The sequence below is a fragment of the Thermobia domestica genome, chromosome 18 (genome assembly GCF_964235325.1).
Source record: "Thermobia domestica chromosome 18, izTheDome1.hap1.1, whole genome shotgun sequence".
NCBI classification, from domain to species: domain Eukaryota; kingdom Metazoa; phylum Arthropoda; class Insecta; order Zygentoma; family Lepismatidae; genus Thermobia; species Thermobia domestica.
In genome coordinates this window covers 153476742-153503296 of record NC_137471.1, presented here as the reverse complement: position 1 = coordinate 153503296, position 26555 = coordinate 153476742, and the positions used below count along the sequence as shown (strand labels likewise).

At 35.3% G+C, this 26555-nt stretch overlaps 1 long non-coding RNA gene across 1 annotated transcript; it reads right to left on the bottom strand.

Annotated features, from left to right (window-relative positions):
- Positions 1-15719: 15719 nt before the first annotated feature.
- On the bottom strand, positions 15720-26273 carry LOC145676211 (uncharacterized). Its single transcript, XR_014129320.1, has 2 exons — positions 26032-26273; positions 15720-15926 (listed from the first exon to the last, which is right to left on the bottom strand). It is a non-coding gene; the product is annotated as an uncharacterized LOC145676211 (long non-coding RNA).
- Between the last annotated feature and the right edge of the window lie 282 nt (positions 26274-26555).

Below are 26555 nucleotides of genomic sequence, written 5' to 3'. Positions count from 1 at the left end.
CGCCAATGTAACGGAAGTCGAATGTACCAATTGTATGCAATTTACTTTTAATGTGACTGCCGGCTGATGTGTTTATTCTTCTCATCGAAAGCATAGATTTATGGAAAATATTGAGTTACTCTTTAGGATACGCATTTCAATGAAAGTGTAAGAAAAATCCACAAGATACCCTATTTTGACAAATTTGAAACACTCTACTCCTTAGAAAAATACTTTAATCATATTGATAACAATCCAGTTTGAGGTTGAGTTGATTTTGAGTTTAACGTCCCGTTCAGCAGCGAGGCTATATGAGACGTGGACCTACTGATTAACGTGGAATCCGAACCACGAGCTCCCGCCGGGAATCGAACTTGGGTCTCCCACGTCAAAGGCGCGTACGCTAACCGCTTAGCCACGGAGAAGCTCAGGTATAAGTGTTTTCTAAAAGCAATTTCAAATGAAACAGTCATGCTCTCAACCCCAAAAACTATGGATTCGACACTAATCTCACATTATCATTCTTCACTTATACTATTGATGTGTGTGAGCTTGAACAGTATCGTGAGTATCATAATTCATCTCAGAGATCCAGAAAACTATCGATTCGACACTAATCTTAGTAATTTTCCCTTCTTACCTCCTTACCGATGGGAGTAAACTTGAACTTAAGGGGCATGCGAGTATCACTATTCGTCTCAGCGACCCCGAAAATTGTGGATTCCAAACGAATATATACAGTTTTGGATTATTTTTATGCCACCTCTTCCCATCCTCCCTCCTAGGGTCCTAGCCCCTCAATATTCATTTGCAGATTGTAAATTTATGTCTAAGTTTGGTTTAAATTGCTACAGGCGTTCGTGAGTTATGCTGCAATATACGATACATACATACATACACACACTCATACTATCTATCTATTCGGCGTTATTCTACGTAGTTTTTTGACAGGCGAAGCGTTGCAATATACCTAGGTATATATCATGCCTGTATATATATAGGGGCGGATCCAGGATAGGATCAAGGGAGGGGCCAAACCATATTTTGCCGTTTTATCCAGTGTAAAGCAGGATTAAAGCCCATTTTATCCAGTGTATACCTCAGCGTCAAGGGAGGGCTATAGCCCCTTGCCCCCTTCGATCCGCCACTATATATATATATATATATATATATATATATATACAGGCATGATATATACCTACAGAGACTCACTTTAATATTCGGCCACCACATTGTACTGACATTTTATCTTATATTATGAACTACAGTAAAGTTGAGTGATAATATTGTTTATTCTATGTGAAACCTCTATATTTCCTGCAACTTTTTACAAAAAATAAACTATAAAATTTTAACTCTTACGTACAAAAATCAGAACATTTCTTCTCAAACACAAAAATTATAATCACTTTAATATTCGGCCACCACATAATGTGGAACTTTCTTGTCGCCTTCTTCGATGCAAGAAAAAGGTTTTAATACCTAATTGGATACTCTTTATTGTGTACCACCTCCTTCAAGTGATTTTGCATATTTCCAGTTATTTTTGTGGTATATTCAGCAGCTATATTGGCTCATTCTTCTGTTAACCTTCTCTCAAGTTCCTCCTTTGATGTTACTGCCACTTTCCGAACTCTAGGATCGAGTTCATCCCACAAATTTTCAATGGGAATGAGGTCCGGACTTGGTGGTGGAGTTTCGATAGCTTTGGGGCAGTTGTACAGAAGCCAGTCACGCACAACATGCGCCTTATGTTTTGGGTCGTTATCGTGATAAAATTTGAAAGTCTCGCTGATTCCAAATTTGTCCGCACTCTTGTGAAAAGTCTCTTTTAGAATGCTCAGGCATTGTTCTTTTGTCATTTTAGCATTTATAAACCTGAGTTCATCCATACCGACAGCAGATATGCACCTACAAACCATTATGTTACCACCACCATATTTGACTGTTGCTTGTAAATTCAGTTTCCTTAGTTCTTCATTCGCCTTTCGCCACACTATAACCCTGCTATCTGTCTTTAAAATGTTGAATTTGCTTTCCTCAGCAAAAATAACGTCTTTCCATCATTCTGTTTTTTTTTTTTTCACATAGAATTTAGGAAACTGAAGTTGTTTCTATCTGCACACTTTGTTGACACATGGTTTCTTTGTAGCTACCTTTCCGTGGTATCCTTCGTTTCTCAGTACTTTCCGAACAGTCTCTGGGTGTACATCCTTTCCACACTCTCGCAACAATTCCGCTGTAATCTTCAGTGCACTTAATTTTGGGTTTTTCTTCACTTTTTTCACAATCACACGTTTGTCTTGTTCATTTAGCTTGCTAGGCCGACCCTTCTGCTTCACGGATTCTATCGTGTCTTCGTTCTTATAACGTCGCAAGATATCACCGACTGTACTTCGTGGTATATTCAGGAGACGGGCAATATACCTATTGGAATCCCCCTTTTATGACGAAAAATGACCAGCTGGCTATGCTCAAAGATTGTGTTACAACTTTTTCGCCCCATTGGAAGTGTTATACTGCAAAGCCAATACCCATTCACACTTTCTAACACGAAGAGGTGAGTTGTGCATACGACGTTCCTTCTCCCACTCATATTGTTCTGTAAACTGGAGATACAGCAGTAAGATCATCAAGTCACTTTAGTGGCCGAATATTAAAGTGGCATGATATGAAAGCAGTTCGTAGAAACATAGCAGTTAGTTAGGCATAGTATGCATTTACAACTTTTACGTATTAGGAAATAGTACACGAGACATGATAATTGTTCCCTCTCATCGCTTAGAAATCCCTATATATTTACATTAATGAGTCCTTTGACATAAATGACAACAATGTGGGATGGCCGGAGTCTCTGTAGATATATTGCAACGCTTCCCGCTTCGCCTGTCAAAAAACTACGTAGAATAACGCCGAATAACACCTTCGGAGCTGCATCTGTTAATTCCTGAGCTAGCAGACATGCCCATCTTGACTAAACTTGGGCTTAAACTCATCGGGTCTGTCCCCGGTCATGTTAGCGATTCTGAAATGTACACAAGCCAACAAATTTAAACCTTTTGTGTCACATACACGAAAGTAGGTTACTTGAACTAAATCTACCCTCCTGAAGAGGAAAATGACAATAAAAAGTTCGTAACACGTAAGGTTTTTGTGTGACAGAAGTGAGTTGGAATTCGGCGGAAAATTATAAATTAATTTTGTTACTAATATTATTTACCTACAGAATCTTATTTGGAAATGCATTCATATTGCATATAAGACAATATAGAATGTAATAAGATAGAGACGCATTTGCAGAATGTTCAAGTTTGAATATAAATCAATAAATATATTTATTTTCGACAGTTAGTTAAACTGGTTTAACGTACTAAATAGAAATTCAAATAATACTCTAAATTATAATTTTTATCAATATTTCTTTTTGAGTTAGTCTATTAAGCCACGTTATTTTAAGTCATATTTTTACAATAAAAGGTCTCAGAATTAATGTTCTCATGTGTCTGTGTTAATACTAAACTAAAATGTGCAGCTAATATACAAAGCATTGTAAACTTAATAAATGTTTTTAAAATTTATTGTTTTCTCTATACTGTAATGCGTTTCATTTTCTCTACCAGAAGTAGTCATCCATCATGTGATCCTATCTACCTTGATAGCTATTATCTTTTTCTGTATATTATGATGAATTTACCATCATTTCTGTATACGAAAGATCCTAACTTTTCAGTCAAAGTCTACTTGCGAATGTACGAATTGAATTTTCAGTCGAACTGTCCATGGCTCTAAATTTTTCGTTCGATCCTTTTTATATGTAGAAATAGTAAGCAGTACTTTATGTGAATTTACTAATTGAACGTATGTAACATTATTATGTTGTGATGTGTAAGTATTCTCAAAGGCTAGTCTTTCACAGTTAAGTGTGACTCATTCGCCCCACTGCCCTAGAAGCAAAGCAAACAACAAATTATTCCAGTAATCCTAACAATATAGAAATAATCTTCGAATCTCCACCAATTTTCCAGCAGTTATTGTAATACACAGACATTATGTTTGCATTATATCTGCGGAATATGGCACTAATATTAGTAGTTTATCTTCCCATTGTATAAAATAGTGCTTTGAAGTTTAGAATAATCGTTAAACACCTCTAGTTTTCTTATGTGTATTGTTAACCTAATGCCTAGACCAAATTATCTATATTTAAACTAGAGAGGGATTTTTGATAACATAGTAAGCCGAAAATTATTAATGTATGTTTCCTTTAAAAAAGTTAAATTCTAGTGCTAGAACCCAGTAAATTCCATTCCTACAGTCCCCAGCTTGCTGATGCGTATGAGATTAAGATCCCTCACTAAATTGTCCAGTCCAGATGTTATAAGTGAGAATAAAACTTCCTATATTAATTTCGTCAAAATGAGTTTGGTGACGTCGCATATATATACATAAAATGAAGACATAACAAATATATTTGGTGCGTTTGTCTACGCGTAAGCAGTGCTGCTATTCAGCCGGTTCGCTAGAACCGGTTGTTAAAATATTTTAGGCATAGGCATAGGCATAATCTTTTTACCATCTCATAAAGATGGAAGGATATATTAGCATTTTGCTATTTCATCCAGAGAATGTATTAATAAATGTATGTGATGCATTGGTAGCAGCGATGATAAGCGCACAACTGCTCTCCACAAGTCTTAACACGTAGGCTTCTGTTCTTGGGTCTTCTATGTGTGTGATTCCGAAGTGGAGTGAAGCCGATGTATAAGTTCTGCGGTAGATGGTCCTGTGCGTGGTCCTGTACTTGGCCGTTGGAAAATCTTCTTATGTCCTTGGTTTGTGCTTCTGATCTTGATTCTTCTTCCCGTTGTAATCCGTGAAGAGTGCCAAAGAAAGAAGCTTGTGGCACTGAGTTCAAAAACATTGGGTGTGTGTTAATGTGATTCTATGAGGGTGTTTTTGTTAAGTTGTTGCGTATGAGAGATGAGTTATGTAATGTGTGAGGAATTAACTGTGCTGTTTTTCTGGGCCACTGATGGGAGATTTTTATGTGTGATGTAGATGTTTCCATGTGTGGTTGTAAGAATGTTTAAGTGTTTACGGAATATTTGACGGGTGGCTTGAGAGATGGCCTGGTGGAGTGTTTTTTGTTTCGGTGGTTCGGTAACTATTGCAAGTATTGATGCTACCCATTTCATGATTGAATTTGTGGCTTGTTCGTGTTTGCAGAACCCTTTATTATACCCAGACATAAATACGCTCGCGCGCGCACGCACGCACGCATGAGATATCAAGAATGGAACTGTGGTCATATGAGTAAAATGGTGAGGGTATTTATATCTGAAAAACCATTATTTAATTTGAAACATCATTATCACTAATCGTCAATCCATTGCTGGATAATGGTCTCTCCAATAATTTTTGACAACAATCTATCTTGGATAACACGGTTCCAAGATATTTGCAGTGCTACATAATTTCGTCTCGTCACCTTGTATTAGGATACTCTGTAGGTTGCTACTAGTCATTTGTGGTATAAAAAAATCTTTTGTCTACCTTGTATGGTTAGTTTCCTAAGGGAATTATATCTATCCATCTATTTCTCTCATATATATAGCGAGCGAGAGAAAACCGGTTGTAAAAAATAGAATAGCACCACAGCGTGTAAGTCTTCAAATTAGTTAACGTTTCATCTTTGTTATATTCATATAACGAACATCAAGTAGTGTTTCCATTTGGGATATTTCAAAACGAATTTTCCATTTTTCTTTAATATTCTAATTCATTCGAGGTTTACGGAACTTTCCGCATTTTGATGGTAAAACAGTATTTATGTAAGGCAATCTAAAATCCATGAATACCTTTCTATTGTCAGAATAATGAAGAAAGACATTCTTGATGGAAAATTTCACAAATTTATCTCTATTTCGGATAAACTAACCTCCTTTATGCCTAGATGAAGTAGAAGTTAGTTTACAACTTTTGGGTCAATTGAAATGAATAAAACACGGCACTGTATGATTCGTTAAATGACGATAATTCTGGTAACAGAGATAATTAAATGGAAATACCTCCTTTATATAAAATATCCCAGCATCAAATGGATTTTAATGATGTACTATAAAATATAGGTTGTTGGAATCTTTTTCTCTGTGTGTTAGTCTGTAGGATGTAAAACTGATACTTTCGCCTATTTTCAGACATGTCGCAAAAACCCTGTCTAGGCTACGGTTTCGATATTAATCCCGGTCATTTTAGATATCTTATTTTTCACCATTTCTTTTGCCTATATTGATGGGAACTGAACTTGGACTAAATAGAATCGGAAGTGTTACTATTCATTTCACGGCCCCGGAAACTATGGATTTGATACTAATACGGATGGTTTAGATTACTTTTACATGTCATTCATTCCGCCCCCTTTAGGGAGAATAGGGGTCTTAGCCCCAAAGTACTTTTTTCCAGAAGAGATAAGGTACATTTAGTTGGAAATGCTAAAGAAGTTTCAGAGCTATGCTAAAACATACGAGGGTTGGTCAATAATTTTGTCCTCGTATAGAAATATTGTAGCTGTTTACATTAAAGTTATGAATGAAATTACCCAATATATCATGAGACTAATTACGAACCGTTGTGACTTTAGGTTAAAACTGCTTAAGATATGGAGTCTGAATGCAGTGGAAATGTCGAACTGTCAAAAGTGGAATATGGAGTAGTCAAAGTTCCTACAAGAGGATGAAAGCGAAGATCTATGAAGAAATGGAAAATTTTTATGATGACGGCCAGAATTGTCGTGTGACTGCAGCATGTCAAGGAGGAATTCAAGCAGCACCTCAAACAACCTGTGTCGACAATCATAGTCCTCCGCGACTTCCGACATGGACATAATACAAGGTTGGGTGACAGGGGCAAAACCGTTGATACGGAACAATAAGGCTTTAGCACGATGTCAATGGTGTAACGAAGGCACAATATGGACAGCTGGTGACTGGAACCGTGTGACATAGACAGATGAGGCATCATTCAAATTACGGGCTGTGTTTATGTATAACGGACGCCCAAAGGAAGGTATGATCCGCGGTTTTCACTGGGTCCTCTACTGACATTACCGGTTGCGTCACTGCCCATGGTTACATCATCATTTTAGGGGATCATATAGATTCTATGGCCCAGAAGTTTCCGTCAATGGTGCATTATTCCAGGAGATAATGTGCCCAGTCACAAAGTTGGAGTTGTTGTGGTATGGAATGAAGAACGTCGGGGTGAACACCTCCTCTGGCCCGAACCTAAACATAATTTAAAATCTGTGGTCATTCTCCTCTCATAAATGAAAGAGAATACCGGTTTAAAAAAAAAACTGAAAAAAGTAGATGGAACATAATTTAATAACAGAATTTACCGGTACATCAGGAATTCGAGGAATTGTTTAGAATAGGCCTTCGATTCAGTCCTAACCCCAACAAACCTTCGATGAAATTTATTTTATCCGGAGAGACGGTTGTTGAAATGTTAGACCACAATGAAAAATTAAATGCAATCTTTCACTTTAACGCCCCATGAATATGCCCTTTAGGCCAAGGAAAATGGATGATAAAGCAAGTGAATCATAATGGAAGAATCAGTGCAATGATATTGTGGGAGGAAATTCGAGTATCCCGAGAAAACCCACGGACACGATGCCCATTACAAACTTACTTGGTGAGGGATCAAACCAGGAACCCCACGCACCAGAAGTAAGTGCTCTAGCACTGAGCCACCGTGCCTCCTTAGACCAAAATGAGAGGGAAAAGTTTGGATATGATTGTATTACCGCAATACATACTTGTTTAAGTACTCTCTACGTAACGACAGAAGACAAAAAATAAATAAAAACTTTTACTCTAGGCTTATGACTGACTTTAGGAAATGGTTTACACAACGTAACAATTGGTGATAAAGGCAGACAAAGTAACATACATAATTATACCATGACAAATGTACAAGAGGAAGGTTTTAGAGAAAGTGCAAGGTAGTTTGTATATCAGATAAGAGTATACCCCTTTACAAGAAGTAGTGGTTAATAATAATATAATCATTGTTAGGTCAGATATTTTAGATGATGTAACAAGTAAAGGTCTAAAAATTTCTAACCCTGGATTACCCATAATTTATAGCCTACCAGAAATTCACAAAGCCGATGTTCTTCTCAGACCTGTTATTTCAGGACAACTTCATACCGTGTACAAAGTAGCTCAATGGTTAGTTTAATATTTCAAAGATTTGGTTATTCGCTGTTACACACTGAATGAAGAATAATACTATGAAGTGAAACAACAAAACTGTAATCTAGTTAATGCCAATCATATCGATATGACATCAATTGATGCTAGTCCAAATGCACCCATTGGCTTTGGGAGGAGTTTGAAGAAAAGTTATATAGTATTTAGGCAGTGACTTGCTCCTATATGACTTAGGTTGGGCATTACAATGATTGTGGATTTTCAATAGAATATACTTTCCTTACTTCCTGAATAAAGAAAAACACAGCTTTCTTACAAGGCTGGCTAGAATATTTATTATAAAAAAATTAAACTAGAAATGTAACGGTTTCGGAAGTATAGCACTTCCTTCCTCAGACTACACTCTACAACTGAAATCAGAAATAAAATTATATACAATAAAGAAAGGAGATCATTGTTCTTTCCACTAATAAGGAATCACTACTAATTAAAAGTTCACTTTTCTTTTTATACCACTACCTCTCCCTCCGGAGAGGAGCGTAAGTGCCTTTCTCCTGTAAAATTTGATGAGTCCCAACATAACAAATAACTATGAACTAATAGTAGCCGGAAACAGCTTTCTAACAATAAAATTCGTGAAAACAAGACCTTGGAAACACCTGCTTGAAATAAAGAGCTAAACAAAATAAAAATTATAAAGCTTGTGACCTTTTAAAAACATTAACATCATGTAGAAAACCATAAGTAAATAATGAAACCTTAAAAATAAGTAAATAACTAACTAAATAAATACAAATATATAAAAGAATACATAAATCAAATTAAATATTATAGTTGTATATATATATATATATATATATATATATATATATATATATATATAATTTTTTAAGGAAATAAGGAAAAGCTGCCCCTGTCGATATGAATTTTATATTATATATATATATATATATATATATATATATATATATATATATATATATGTGTGTGTGTGTGTGTGTGTGTGTCTGTGTGTGTGTGTGTGAAATTCATATCGGCATGGGCAACTCTTCCTAATTTATTTCATTCATTTGTTTGCCATCAAAAATGATACATTGTATATACCTTATCCGCCCCCAGTGCGAAAAACAGTATTTTAGCTAGTTATTAAGAAGTTCGAACAACCAAATTGGAAGGAGTCCACGTTTCAATAAACCTGAAACTGGAATTAATCACAGTGGGATTTTTGTAGGAAGTATACTTTTTTATTGTGATGACCTATTCGACATCTTTTGAGTGTGTATATACGAAGAACACTTCAGTTGGTATTTTGAGCAATTTTAGAACATAGTAGAACGTGAACACTTTCTGTGAGAGAAATTCATAGAATTTTATATGATGATGAAACTGAACTGGATGATTCCGATGCAGATCCTGATTTTTAATTATTTACTGACCATGATAGTAACACTGAGCTTGGTGAAGAAGAAGATAAGAGTGAAGATATAACCGCTACCAGGTTATAGAAGAATTTTTGTGGACACTCTGTATATTTCGTAAAGACAGTGATTATTATTTTCGATTTATACTTTATTCTGCAACGCATATAAGTTCTTTCTTTGGTAGGAATTGCTTCTTTCCCACACAATTGGACAAAGAAGTCTTTCATCGTTTTTTCATATATATATTTAAAACATTGATTTTGCTGAGAACATTTCAGCTAGTGACGAACCATTTCAGTGTTTCTCCCTGACTCATTATATACACAGTATATATTCTATAGTTATTGGGAACTGAATTAAGTGCTTTCTTTAATTGCTTATGGAAACATTATAATAGATTAGAGAAATACGGGCTGACCAGATGTTCAGCAACCAAAGTGGCACCAACTGCGTTGTTTCGTACTCGTTATCTGTACTTTCTCACGCCAAAGTTATCGCCGTGTCTGGTGCATTATGGGCAGTTGACTAAAATTAACACAAATCGTTTTCTACATTCTGTTTGTATGTGCATACAGGTGAGTTAACTGAGTGATTTTTGAAATGAACTGCCAACCTTTTTCAGTTGACCATTGCAACCCGTACCTTGAGCTTCGGTGCTCAGGGAGTTTGACTCCAGGTCTGGAAGCCGTAACCACGCATCTCGCGTCGAGCTTCAAATGTAACTTTTTGTTAAGGGGCACAAGCTAATTAGCCGGTGAAGGACGTTTTCTTACGGCTAGCCCTAACTAGTGAAGTCCCAGGTCCGTAGACCTTGTGCGTTTAGAAAGTTATACACGCGCCCTCCAACATCAGCATTCCACTGTGGAGACCTTTTTTAATTTGCTGAAGACGCATCTTTACGCTTCAGGATTACTCAGCGCAGCAACTGGATTCATCGTGGGACGATCCAGACAACTTTTCCCCAGTGCTAATCCCCCAAGTGTGTCAATGGTGTGAAAGAAGCATTTACTGTGAAATCCAAATTATAATCTTATATATTTAAAGGGCAAAGTGTGATCTCGGTGACGAAAATTATTTTACGTATTCAGTGTCCAGTGTTGTGTTCATTCCTCTTCGCTATTTTTTATTTATGATAGTGTTCTAATAAATAAGTATAGTGTCATTTAATCCAGTGTGTTTTCGTTGCTTGTATGGGTGATGTTTGTGTGCGTTATGGTCTGGATGACCGTCTGATCGTCCGTGAGGTTTTCGAGACGAGACACCCGAACCTCTCGGCGCCTAATGCTCATCTCATTATTGAGACCGACGAGCGATTTGAGAACAGTTTGTAACTCTTCTTGGAGAGGTCCTTCATCGTCCTGTCCAGGTAAGTTCCAGTCTCAGGAGAATACTTATCGGTAGGACCACGAACCACGAACAGCGACCAGATTACTAGGAGTGGTTACAAAGAATTGTTATCTGCTCCCGCTGCTGAGAAAACTCCACCCACTCCGCCATTAGATAATTATCTTGCCAATAATGAAAAATTAAAAAAAAAACACTTTACCCCCTGGTATTCAGTACATTTTAACATAGGTGGTGCATTAGGTTATGTTAAATAAACTTGTAAGTGTCTTTTACAATATTACTTATCTATAACAACATTTAAGCAAGTATTTATTTTTTATAATTTTCTAGAAAAGTTCATATAATTTACTAACAAAGATACGTAAACAAAAACATTTTAAAAAAATAAGCAAAACACCAGTTTTGATCTGAAATGTTTTTTTCTGTTTTAAAAATACTTGTAATTAAATAAAAGTATGTTTTTATTTTTAAAAATTTTGGTTACAAATTAATTATGCAGTTTTATTTTCTTGGGTCTCAGACTCAGCCCGACTATTTATGAAACTTTTTTCCAACCGACCACTGTAGGGTTAACTCGCAGAGGGAAAAAAATTCGATCAGTGTAGAAAATGTTGCAATCAGAGGCCATGCTGCAAGGCTGTATGGACTTAACTGAGAAGTATATTTCCAATGCCGTGACTCAAAACATAGGATGGGATGAAGAAATCTAAAACCATTACAGTATTTTGCTTGTTTCTCACGAATCTGTACTTCAATTAAGCAATGCAACTAAATAACACAAATATTGAAGTCGTAATACAAAACACTGTAATACTGACAGCTACCAGCCAAAAATGGGTACAAGTTAAATGTTCCTTTGTCAATAACCTCAGAGAATGAGCTAATTATTATATTTTTTAACGAACTTGAAAAGTTCGTTACTGAATTCCCTATGTTTGTGTGTGTGTGTGTGGGTGTGTCTGTTATTTGTGATTTTTTTCAATTTTGAGCTCTCCAATCGATAGAGTATCAGAAACTATCTGAGGAAGTGATGGAATTTCTCGCGTCAATCTTACTGTTCTCGACATACTGGCCAAAAAGTTGCCGTTTCCGGAGATTTAAGGAGCTATATCTCGGGAACAATAGGTTAGAGAAAGATGATATTGGTGATGATCAATACCTAAGAGATGGTGAGTACCAAATAGTAACCGGTGGCCATTGTCCACCAGTTAACATCTGTACAAAAATGTTTACCATCCTCTTATGTTTTGATTAACAGAATTACCATCTCTTTATGTCTTCTCGTTACCGAGATATTGGCCAAAAAATAGTTCCGATTTTGGGAGATTTAAGGTGCCATATATCGGGCACCGTAAGTCATAGAGAGATCATATTGGTGTTGATCAATAACTATGAAGATGGTGAACATTTTGGTACCAAATAGTAACAGGTGGCCACTGGTCAACTGATTACCATCCCCGAAATATTGGCAAAAAAAGTTCGAATTTCGGAAATTTAAGAAGCCATTTCTCGGGAACCGTAAGTCATAGAGAGATTATGTTTTGCGAGAAACAGAAGAAAGCGCGGATAAAAGATTTACTTTTACATGTAGGAACAATTATAATTATCTTTTCCGCTTCATCTCTCTATTCTTTTTGTTACATCTGGCAATGCTCTTAGAGCATTTTGAACTTTCTTTTTTAAATTTTATTTTGACATAAGTAGAAATTGCATTATATAAATGCACTTAACAAAAGTACGTGGATGAAAAAAATTTTTTTTCTCCAATACATGATCAGTACACTCATTTCACTTTATAGTACAAAAAACTGCATTCCAAACCATTCGGAAGTTTTTGTCGAAAAGACATGTAGAGTTTTGTATACCCCATTCCATTTGTTTCTTTCTTCTAAACAGACACAGTAGTATGTATGTTAGAATACTGTTGAAAGAAAGATCCAAAGCAATTAACTTATGTAATATTCATACATAAAGGCTCAACACTTGAATTTTTACCATTATTATTCACTTAAACTATCTCTACAACCTACGGAACCCGGAGGTTCAATACCGCATTCACAAAAGCTCTCCATTGACGTTTGTTCTTAAGCAAACTGGATTCAGTTTCTATTTTGTATTCCTATATTTGTGAAATCCATCTTGATATTGTCCTTCTATCTGCATTTAGATCTTCCTACTGGACGTTTTCCGACTGGATTTGCTGTTAAAGTTTTGAGATAGTTCCTAATTTCATTCTTGCTACATCACGTGAGCCTTCTAAACTTGACTAACAAAGTTTGGCAAACGGGGTAGATTACGCAGTTCCTCGTTCTGAAGTTTCCGCATTTCCGTTCCCCTTGCGTCCGAATATTTGCCTCAGTATTTTGTATACTCAAGTACTTTCAGTTTGCGTTCTTTGAGAGTTAGCGACCATGTTTTGCAACTATACAGAATTACAGGTGTGAATGTCATTTTATATATTTTAAGCTTAAAAATCATCGACAAAAGATTTTGAACTGAATAAAATACGAATTCTCTGCTTACAGTCAACATTTTAATTTCTTCGCAGATATGGTCTGGTCGATTGGTCTGTTAATATCAATCCTAGATATTTGAAAGTATCACTTTGTCTATAGTATTGTTTGATATATTGACGTATCCATAATTTGTAGTATTACGATCCCGGCGAATTTTCACTTATTTAGTTTTCTCTGCATTTACTTTTAAATCCATGTTCCTGCAAGCATTTATTAAAAGCTCCACATTTATTTCTATTGTTCTTCTATCATAGTCTATTAGATTAACTTGTTATTCACCTAACAATACAAATAATTTACTTTAATTTACAATTTACTGTATTTCAATTACATTTACATTTCATAATTTCAGCTGAATGAATATAAGACAAGTTAGGTGATTTTGTATTTTCACTACACTTTTTACTGATGTGCACCCAGGCTAAGAAATATTAGACAACTATAATTTTACCTTCTTTACCTCGAACAAAATAGTCATTTTAGTATCAAAATGGGAAAAATAATTTTGATACTACTCTTAGATAACTTTAATATCAAATGCTTACTATTTTATCTTTCTTTTTGGCTGATCATTGAGTCTCTGAGAAAATTTATAGACACCTGTTTGCCATTTACTTGAAGATAACACTATTATATATTGTTTCCAATACATGATCAGAACTTTGTAGACTCTATACATGCATCATACACGGTGTTACAATGCAAAAGATGTAAATACATATTCACTGATGGTAATATTCATTTACATATAAGTCAATGAACTAACAAGAAAAATAGATGAATTGTTTAACAAACTTCCAAATCAGCTTGGAAAAGTTCGACGATATTAATAGACCGCAGCAAGATATCAAAATGGATGCTAGAATCTGATCGCAAGCACCACAAAATGATATCCAACTGGCTCCATTTTCTCTGTGAAGCGTGTGCAAATCATACATACATTTCTAACAATTCCAGTTATTCTAACATACACACACGGAATTTTGAGAGAGATATCTTCTCGGTAAGCATGATTCATCGGTTTCTCAAGAGTACTGTGACGTCTAAAACTCCTTCCAAACACAATTTCTTAAAAGAATCAGATAAAAACGTAATATATGGACAAAAATAAATAAATGAAGAAATAAAATGAGTTCACAAACACTAGCCAGGAAAAGCACTTTATTTTTTAAGAATAATACACTTTTAACTAGTACATTTACCAAATTCATGGTTTTCCATTTAGCCAACCACATGAAGTTTGGTATATTTTGCATCATAAAGAACTACTTACGTCATTTCAAGACGTATACTCTTAGTATGACTGATTTCTTAGTTCTAAATTCAGAATATACTCTATTAAAAGTTTTTTTTTTTTTTTTTTTTTTAAATTTTAAAAATCACATACAATGGAAGCTATCTGTTTAGTTATTTGCCTACACATAAACTAAATGCAATAAACGATAAATAGATGACATCAAGTGAGCAATAATTTTTAGTACTTATTCTAAGAAAGCTCTTACACAAGGAAGAGCTGGTACTGCAATATCTTCTGCCAGGTTGAAGTTTATAGTCAAAAGAAGTCTTTTGATTTCTATTTGACCAAACAGCTTAGTTATTGCGAGATATTGAGAAATTCGATACCAGTTAGTGCAAATGCTAGGATCAGGTGGAAACTTCCCGACTTAGAATTTCTAATCCTGACACCGACATACTTATCATAAAAAAATAGTTTAACGGGTCTCCGTCCATCATATATCTTAACTAATTTAAACTTATAATCTTTATGCCTTGTTTGAAAATTTAGTTTTTTATATAGTTTTTTTTTAAATTTCCCATTTACTTGTACAAAAGCACTTCTTCGAATAACAGCTGAAACGTTCTCCATTTTCTGCTCCTTACAACGCGTTAAGAACGTGACGATTTTTGCCCTAAGATTCGCCTACAAAACTTAGTTTGCAAACAGTTAAAACAATCCACAATCTATTCAGAAAATAGTGGTATATGAAAAAGTTAAAATGTGGAAAGAAAAAATTAGTAACGTACTCACGGAGAGGTAAACAAACAAATAGTTAACACTCAATGATCAATAGAACTACTATATAGAAAATAATTTGTGTTTTGACAAACAGGTTAGTCAACAACGATCAGATAAAACACAAAATATATATTTGAGATGACGTCAGGGAACACATTTTATTAATCAAGATACATTTTATGGATCCTAGACGCTTTCATTCTCCGATAATTTCGATATGATCCACATAAAAAGATGAATTTTAAATGGAAGAGGGAACATCGCCTGCTCTTGAAGCCGAAGAGCCTTTATCACTAAAATCACTGAGTACTCAAAATTAGTATTCAAAATTAATATTCATGAAGTACCATGTATTAAGATTCTTTGAAGCAGTTATTCATGCACAAGATGATTTGCTAGCTCCTTTGTAAATACGTTTCTCTTCTTACACCTGTAAAAAACATTAATTATTAGTTTTACTTAGTAACAAATGCAAAATTTACCTACTCTGAAACAAAACAATACCAAGTACAGATTCTTTTTTAAATTGTTACTTTATAGAAGTTTAATATGAGTTTCAAACTTTGTAGAAGTTTCAACCTAACGGATGAAGGTTAGAGCGCAGAGACAGAAATCACTGGAAAATAAAATATAATCTCCATTACATGAAGGGAGAAACTAGATAAGTACTTGTCTAAACCCGTTATATTAATCCTTCAGGTACCCACATAATTTGAATACCCAGGTTCTGTCCCCGATAAAGGCGCAATTCTCAGCGTTGACCTACATTAGAGGACAAAAGGAAACAAACTGCATTAAAACACAGGGAGATATGATGGAGAAAAACAGAATTTACTGCATTCGAAATCCGTACGCTTCACACGCATTACACAGAAATATGTTCCATCTGGAACACAATAACACTTCTAGGATATAGCGTCAGGATACACATTAAAAACCAGTATAGTAAAGTTTTGAACACAAATCTAAGTAGTAGTGTGGATCGTATTGTAATATATGTTTCGCTTCTTTGTTACCACATCAATTTTTAGCTTAGCTATAAATAGCCCAGTTAACTCACATAGCAGAGAGACATTTAAACTAAAATATAAAACTCATGTGGGTTGCAACGAAGCTAGATATTTTTAGAAAACATTAGTTAAGAACAGAAAGAAAGAAAAGAAAACGCATTCCCATACATCACCACGAAGGGGAAGACCACATTAAAATTCAAAGTAATTTTATAACTATAAACACTTAATTTTGTACTTTTTTTCTAACAGTACTATTGTGTGTTGTTTCTATCTCCGGAAAAATACAAACAATCTAAATTGATTGGTTACTTAATTTGTATTTATTCCTTTTATCAGCAGCTAGATTATATAGACGAGACCTACAATTTAAAGTAGCATCTGGAACCACTGCAGTGCGTTCGATGCTCTCCCACGACTCGATACCTCGCTTGCCAAAAACACGCGTGCTGCTACTACACCAGGAAGAAAGCAAAGTATGATTTATAGTTATCAGCACTACATATTTGTAATAACAAATCACACGTAAATTATCTACATTTATGAAAAATGTAGTCTCGAGTTTGAATTTTTTCACTGTTGGCACTGAAAACTTTTGAAATTACAATACTTAAAGTAGCTATAGTTACTAAACTGTGCTCTTGGGTACATGGTTTAAAACTCAACATCTTACTTTGTACGCATAACTGTTATTCATATTTAATTCATTATTCTCACAAAATTTCGATCCTCTCTGGAACCATTCTCAAAATGCAGGGGTAATGCTAGCCTGAATATACTTTCTGAGTACATTACTACATCACTTCAAAACCTGTGAAGGAAAAAGTCGGCATGGAGCTCAGGAGTGGTGAATATAATTTACAGAAGTGTACTGTAGAACACTTTGTGCAGATTTTTCTATTTACAGCTTATGAAGTGATATAACAATGTTATCAAAAAGTAGATTCCTGCTAACATTACGTCAGAGATTCAGGAATGATTCCAGAAAAGAGCGAAATATTGTGAGGATAACGACTTAAACAGGAATGGAAGTAGTTGCACAAGGTAAGATTTTATAGTTAAATTATAAATCATTATTAGGGGTTGCTTGAAATTTAGTCAGATGGAGCTGACTATTTGCTATCACTTCAAATTGACAACTAGGAGATAGTACTGATAGTTCTTTTAATTCTCATATGTATATATGGATGTAGGAGTATAGTTTAACTACAACTTTTTTTTCGAACGATCCTCCCTATAAGTTTCAAAATATTTACTACTTCCTGAATATATCTTTTAATTCATATGATATACCTCTTGTACGAACTGCTAGTCTTTATGATATATCTGATACATATTTATTTCTAGAAGTAGTGGAGAATCGTTATATTATTATTCAACTCAGTGAGAAAAACAGAACTTTGGTACACAATTTTTTACAGATGCCAAGAGGTCAAGCAAAGGCTCAAAAATGAACCAGGAAAGAAAAAGCGTTTTTCACTCATAACAGCTATTACCAGATTTGTTATATGGATTGAGCATAACTTAAAATTTGTTTTACAAGTATTCATATGAACTTCATCTTATGGTCACTCTGGTTAGAATATTCCTTTTTGAAATGATTATGTACGCATTCTTGTATTTGCATTTCGTCTCATATACTCCAGAATGCACCAAATAATACACGAATTAATCTTTATAACCTATTACAGGGTTCCTACTGATGTGGAGAAATCTATTTACCTGATCTTCGGCAGCAAATTACCTGACTTTCATGACAGGGGTCGGATGATGATGATATATAAATAAGGAATAAATAACGGTAAATATTTATATATTCTATAAAGACAAATAGTATTCAATTGCTCATACGTACACTTCATTTAGCACCCATAAAAATGTGAGCAACGTTCCATACCGTGATCTTTAATTGTTGGCTAAGTTGAAACTGATGTAAAAGTAATGTTTAAAAAATGAGAAAAATATATTTTATAAAATTTCCCTAACTTCCTTGACCAGTAGGAACCCTGCACGAGTGTTTTATCAATACTCAAACGGGATCTATAATTGACTGAATCCATAGTTTTTGGTACATTTATTGAATTTAAACGGTAAATTTGCTCAGAATGAGAAAGAAATCCAATTATAGATATACGAGTGACATTATTCTAAGTTGCCTTAAAAATGTCGACCAGTTATTTTCTTCACTTTTCCAAGGTACCAGCAAGTAATGTTTTCAGTAAAAATTGAAATAATAATAATAATAATAATAATAATCCAATTGTTTATTGGGATCACCTGCTGTGGTCTGAATCAGCTGGTTATTGAGTTCAGTTCACGAAAATCTTTCAGTTTAACTTTCCACGATTATGCTGTTGAAGCTAAAGGAGACGGATGATTAACGCAAGTGAATAATGAATGAAAAAATTGGTGAAATGGGATTTTGCGAGGAAACTAGAGTACCCGAGAAAACCCACGGACATGTCTACCGCAAACTTACTTGGGACAGGAATCAATACCCGACGTACCAGTTAAACGCTCTAACACTGAGCAACCGTGCACCCCCCTACTCCGCTCCAGTTATAGGTTATTCAAGGAACGTTCAGTACCTCATATAAACAGATACACGTGGTAACTGCTTCACTTTATTGGTTCAAGAGCCTTGGAACATCCATGCGGCAGAAGAAAATAGTCCATTCTCAAATAAGCTGTTTTTCAATATTTTTGTTGCTTGTAAGGCTCATTACCAGAAATGCAGTTTCCTTACAGTTACATAACAGAAACAACACGGTGTCTAAGAACTAAATTGAATTAATGCAATAAAAGAGAATGCGCATGCGCAGAAAGTGGCGTTAACCCACCTCACGCGCGAATCACGGTTTACAGTATGGCTGCGTGCGAGGAATATATAAAACGCCGACAGGGTACAAGCACGTTCTTCTCGAAAGAAGCGCTGACCGATAGCCAATCATCCGATGACTGGCGGAGTAATACCATTCTGTAATGTTTACATCAGGATCAGAAGATTCGTTGAATGAACTTTAGTTAATGAGATTACACCTCTTTCCAGATGAGAAGCAACACAAACGCATGGTACGCGATTTTAAAGATTAACCCCAGTGTAAGAAAAGGCGCGCGCTAGCCGCTACACCAGCGGGAAGAGCAACTACCCTCTTTTGTACTTCAAAATTTAAAGCAGAAAATTATTTAAAAAGAATTAAACTAACGTAGTCTGATTACGTTTTGCAAATATACGAGATGAATGTGTATGATCGTGTATTACGAACATCTGACCCGCATAAACTCACATAGTGAAATTAAAATTTTACATTATCGAAAAATATGTCCAATCTACTTACAGATATAAAATTCTTCTCTTACACAATGTAAAGTCTTGAGGTCTCCATCAATACATTCTTTTAGTAAATTAATGTTTTGTGCTAGATTTTAATTTAACCAAATAATCAATCATTCCCCACGGAACTGAATCTACATGTATGAAGGTCATTTATATATATAGAAATATATCCATTATAAGAACACAAGATTAATGAAACAAGAGCAAAGCATTTTGTCATTCGTTGGTGGATGGAATTTCCAGGATAGATTCTCCACTCATAATAAAAGTAATCCTTGCATGTATATGAGAACATTTTAAGTTTACGTTCATAGTCGGTTGTTGTTACTTTGAACGAGTACTGTTGTGCAGGGCACCAAAAACAGCGTACTTCATATGTGCATTTTATATGTAACAATAAATAAATAAAATTATACACTCAGTACTAATTGTAGGGGAAAAAATCACATTCAAGGAAATCAAAATAAGTACACCAGGTAAACAGACGAACTATCCTATCAACTACTCATGAGTGAAAAGTGGACGGGATCGGACATTACACACATGAATGTTTATATATATATAAGGGTTACAAAAGTGCAGGAGATATTGAAGCATATACGTATGCAAAGTCTCTACGATGGTTTAGTGTTACCAAATAAACGTTTGAAATGCCAAAGCACAGATTTTTTAAAATAACCGGAAGCAATTACTGCTTTTTTAGTTGATTGTCGGACGTGGATATATCATTTCAATTGAGTGTTTCATTGTCGCTTTACAAACACAGTTTCATAGTTAACATTTACGACTGACATTATACAAAATTACGATTTCCTAACTATATTTCGATTATATAGCTGCCTATGATGGCATGAAACAAGCTAGCGTACCCACTTAATACTGATAAGCCATTAGTTGAGATTTTCACTTTATTACATTACTACGATTTCATCATTAAAATAGTATTAATATATGCAACTCAAGTGTTCCTTACATCTAGATCTACCCGTAATTTCGTTTTTATAATTTATAATATACCAGAGCCCCACGCACCGTAGGTGAGGGCTCTACCACTAAGTCACTGTGGCCTCTATACTTTTGGGCTGGAGCTAAATTATAGCAAAACTTAAGTTTCCGTGCAAGGACTTATACAGATTTCCTACAATTCACCTATAGGTATTGACTTAATTTAGCTTCGTGTAGTTAAAATACCTATTCCGTGAGATACGGATGAATTGTTTAGTAACACGTGCATAATAAGAGTTCCTTTGGAACGACCGAGCGTACAAAGTAGAACAGTATATGCAAATAATTAGAAAGTAAAGTAGAATGAAATAATTGTTGATCGATGCTTTACGATATATAGTAAACAACTCAAACATAGAAAGTCTCGAAACATTCGGGATACAAGATAAGACCGTTCATAGTTGAACTACATCTGAAACAGATTACTGAATTCGTAAAAAGAGTTGTGATTATGGACTGTCGTTACTATTCCGTAAGTGATTATATATCCTTGCACATGCAAACTAACCAGAGCAAGTTAATCAATGTATATCAGAGTGCCCACTTCTCGTGCGTGGATGCTTGGTTTGAACCCAGCTCGCGTCAAGTGGGCTTAGTGGTAGTCAAACACCGTGTGGGTAAGTTTTGTCGGGTTTCTCCTACTTTCATCATAGCACTATTTCGTTTGTGAACATGATTAGCGTCTTCCTTAGCCTCAGATTATTATCGTGGGCGGTACACTTTAAAACAAATGTAGAGTATCAATACCAAGAACAGTTTTAAATAAAAGCAAAATAGCCAAAACTGGTGGTATGGTCCAGTAATTCCACTCTCCTCGAGCTGAAAAAGTTGGTAGAAATGGCCTATATTGTAAGGATTTATCCTGCATGATGGTCTGCGTACCCACCTAGTGCACTGATTTAAAACCTCCGTCGTGATTCGCACTACAATAGGTCATACTGTTCATGAACTTGGTTTGCAAGAGGTGGAATACAAATATTTAAAACATGGTATGCTAACAGGGTTGGCAAAAACCATGGTTTTTATAAAAAAAAAAGTTTTTTTTGTTTAAATGATTTGCTCTATATATTCATATCATATATGGACAGAAATAAGTTTGTTTCGCCTTGATGTTATTATGCAACAACCGGGTTATGCTGGAAGGGGTCACATAAGCTTAAAGCGGAATAAAAACCGCTTCTCGAGTTACATCCGAGAGAAATTGTCCTCCATTTGAACTCAGAACCAGGACTAATTGGCCACAAATGCGATACGTTTGCCGACTCACTCACGAAGGAATCCTGATAAAAAAACACGTTGTACTGATCTTTACATGCTTCTTAATATAACTGTCAAGAGTCATTTCAGAAGGGCAAAAAGATAAACAGTTGCACAAGTGAAACCATTACACAGAATTACATATGAATAATTTCAAAGTACTACGGAGTACAGAACTAATTTAGTTCAAGTTAGTTAACAACGACTTTTATTGGTCCAAATTAAAGAAATACACCGACTTAATCTGTATACCAATAAGAAAAGTGAATAAAGATACGAATTATTTGAGTCCACTTTGGCTCAAACTCATTTATACATAGATAGATACCAAAGATACTTATTTCACTAAATGCCTCTTGTGGGGTCTGTATGACCCCCCCACACACACACACAAAAAATACGGCATTTTCGACGTATTTTATCCATAGTAAACATTGAAACGAAACAATATTTAGAATTTTTCTTCGATTGCAATTACATAACAATAATAACAACTACAAAAAAATCACAAAATAAACATTTATAAACGTGTAAAAAAAAGTTGCTTTTGTAGTATATTCTTTTTGAGTAATGAATGGGGAATTTAGGTCTGAACATAATACGAATAATATACGGGAGTGAAAGGTGATAACCCACAAATGTGTGTTCATCAAGATTTTACAAACACACTTTTACGAACATTTTTTGTTTTTTGGTTTAAACCAGTTGTTTTTTTTTTAAAAAAACCAGCTGGTTTAAACCATCCAACACTGTATGCTAAACATACAAAACTGTTAATTATTTAGAATGAGAGGGCACACCAAATCTAGCGTCCTTTCACACTTTTGCAAGGAATAGTAAATGTAGCTGCAAGAAACATACGGTATAATACTATATATGATAACTATATCGGCGGGCACTAAGTTTAAGAATAGCAGAATTTGTAAAACTCATAGGTAATATTCAATACTTAGTACATAACGAGGAAGGCATGGTGGATTGGCGGTATAGCTCTGGTGCGCCAAATCTATTTCGATGTGGTGGACAGCACCGTGTCCGTGGGTTTTCTCCGGGTTATTTCGGTTACTCGTATATTGCCATTCCACACACTGTTTTCTAATTATACGTCACCTTTAGCCCAAAGGGCATAAACATGCGACGTAAAATTAAAACGTTCATTTCCGTGTATAAACACTAAACACAATATGCGTACAAACTAATGTGCCCTAGAAGTGACTATGCGCTATCCTAGTACCTAATATCTTACTATATTCAATTATTTCACTATAGTATCTTAAAAACTGTTTCTTAGGTAGGATTTGCATTCATGGGTGAAGATTCACTCTACGACAATTTTTCCTTATAGGCATAAACACGCGTTCGAAAGTATGCGACAAAAGCGATCGCGGAAACAGCACACGCTAACTTGTGCTAGGTGGCCTGCGGGGTAACGAAAAACTGCATCTGCAGGAAGCAGGCGCGCCAACGACGGGAAATGCACATAATCAAAGACAGCGCAAAAAACACTTGATATCGCCTAGAATCTCATAGCCTAGAGTACCTGTACTGGTTTCACACTAGTAGCTCCAATGTTGTAAAGTAAAACTACAAGTTTCCTACATCGATTAGAATCGATTTTAGTTGAGCGTCCCTTTGAGCAGCGAGGCTATATGAGACGTGGACCTGCAATTTAACGTGTACTCCGAACCACATGAGCTCGCGCGGAAATCGAACTCGGGTCTCCCACACCAAAAGCGCGTACGCTAACCGCTTAGTCACGAGGGAGCTCTAAGTTTCCTACATCGTTACAGAAATACTTCGCAGATGGTATTAGTTTGTTACACAGTCATCTTTGATATGCACGCAATCATTTTAATCCCAGTTGTAATTGTTTCACACTTGTAAACATGAAATAGTGGTCTCCTACATTCTGAAAACTTCCTCCGATAGTGGAATTTAGTATCCTATACAATCTTGTCATATGTACTCATTCATTTTATCCATAGAACTACCGTAATTTTCATGACGGACTATCCTTAATCTGTTCCAATAATTAAAAACTCCCTCGCTCATTCGCATAACCACCATTGTTAATGCGCCTACTCTATTTGGACGCACCCCCATGCGGGACCACCAGCTTCGCCCTGGACTGACTGCTCGGCTAGATAGCATTCGTGCTATTTAGTGGTTATCTAGCACAAGATGGTTTGTGTTTTGCACCTTAGTTTTTGTCATACATCCGAACGCCATATTTGTTAACAGTTTAGAGATGGGGGCAAAAACTGGCAATCGATGTTTGAGTAAAGTGTTATGAAAATTTTAACTAATTACTTCTAGTTTACCGAACTTGAACTTTATAGTGACTTATGTGGGAAAAGAAAGTGAACTCTTCGTAACGAAGACAGAAAACAACGTGCCTGCGGGGCTCTAACACGCCTTGACTCACTAACGCTCGCTCGGCAATACTATGTGAATTAAATATTGGTAACTTTACCTAATTTATCGTATGGAACCATAAAACGACCGAATCTGAGTAGAGTATCGCAAAAAAGTAGGTGAAAAGCTGGCCCTTCCATCGCTAAACAAGGCCCCGTATTTATTTGCAAATAGTAATTTTCTATTACAAATCATAAACGTTTCCACGCATCTATTTTAGAAGGTAATTGAACCTAACCTAGGCTAATGTAACGTAATGTAATATAATCTAACCAACGGAACCAAATGTAGTACATTTTGGTATTTATTTTCGAGTATGTTTTGCAGAAGGGGTCCAGAAGCACGCACAAAACACAGGAGAAATGGATGATACAAGTACTTAGATGTAACATAACGTAACCTAAACTAATGTAAGGCAACGTGAATTAACCTAATATTAGTGGAAATCAGCAAAATTCTATCATTTTCTGGAAAATTATGCCGGACCCCTACACTAACATAACATAAACTAACCTAACCTATTGCGAACAGAAATTACCAAAATTGTAACATTTTCGAATGTTATATGGTCTCGCGATACAGCACAAATGCCGAAACATTTTTCGTCCTAATCTAAGCTAACCTTAAAATGTAAATTGACAGAACAGTCTGCTCAAGTAATGCCGATTGCATATCATGTTACCATGCACAATGTTTTGTAAGAGTAGGGAATTGTTCAAATATTTTTTGTTAGATTTTCAACAATTCTTTCCAATGCTCTCTATAAACTTGTGCGAGTGTCCTAGACACGAATGTTTGGGATAATTTTGGAACTAGGGGGCCAAAATCGGGTAAAATCACCATGTTTACAGGAGAAATGAGTTGATGTTACGTAAGTGTAATTACTAACATAACATAACATAACCTAACCGAACCTAGCCTAGCCTAAACCATCAAAAACACAGAAAATATAGAAGAAAGTAGGAATTCTGATAAAATCACCACGTAAAAATTATTGCGGATAATTTATATATTTCTCCACTATCCTCATTTAAGAGTAGGAACCCTACCCGTCGCTGACGCGCCTGCTCCCTACGGACAAACACCCTCGCTTTGCTCGGGGTTTGAGGTTAGACTCGGTTAGATAGCATTCGTGCTTTTTAGTTGGTTCGTGGCTCCAATAAACATGTGAAAAAATTTGCTAGAACTCTCTGCTCGAGTAATGCCCCAAATATCCTATTCTAACCTGACCTAAACTAACCTACCCAAACCATAAAATAATACAGAAAAGATTCCCCAGTTCCAAAAACATACCGAATGTTTAATTCTTAAACGATTTTATTCTTAAAACAATAACAGGCAATTAATGTTAATAAGTAACTACTTTTCTAAGACATGCATATTAACTTTTACACACTACACAAGAGTAAATTTCTAAGAGCCCTGGTCACATTTCTTGGTAGATCCAGTTACATAAATAATTTCAAAAAATGTTTAGAAAAAAATTATAACTATCAAAATTAGAACTACACCTGAACATAAACTATACAGCGTGGTTTGCAACATGCTTCACTCTGTCTCGACAAATAATTTTTCGAAAAAAGAACTGAAAATTAAATTCACACCCAATACAGACAATAAACAATGGCGTTCAATTATAAATTTTCCGCTGAAACCATGCCGAAACTTATCTCTATCATACAACAAATTTCATTGGCTTAAGTTATAATGACGTCATATACGAAATACTATCCACACCTTGATAGTTTCTTGTCTCTTTCTTCTCTTTGGGTGTGGATCCAGCCACTTCCTTTATTTATATATATAAAATAAGAAAGTTTTCTCTTCTGGGGGACGATCGCCCCCTTCCCTGGATCCGCCCCTGGATACAGAAGTGTTTAATTTGTCATAATTGTGCGGCATAAATATAGCGTGAGGATTTGTCCAAAATTGACACGTACAGATTAAGATACTATTTTTTCATCTCTCGATAATTTTAAAGAAGTAGCAGTTACTGGTAAATAGAAGAAAATTATCGATACGACTTCAGAACACA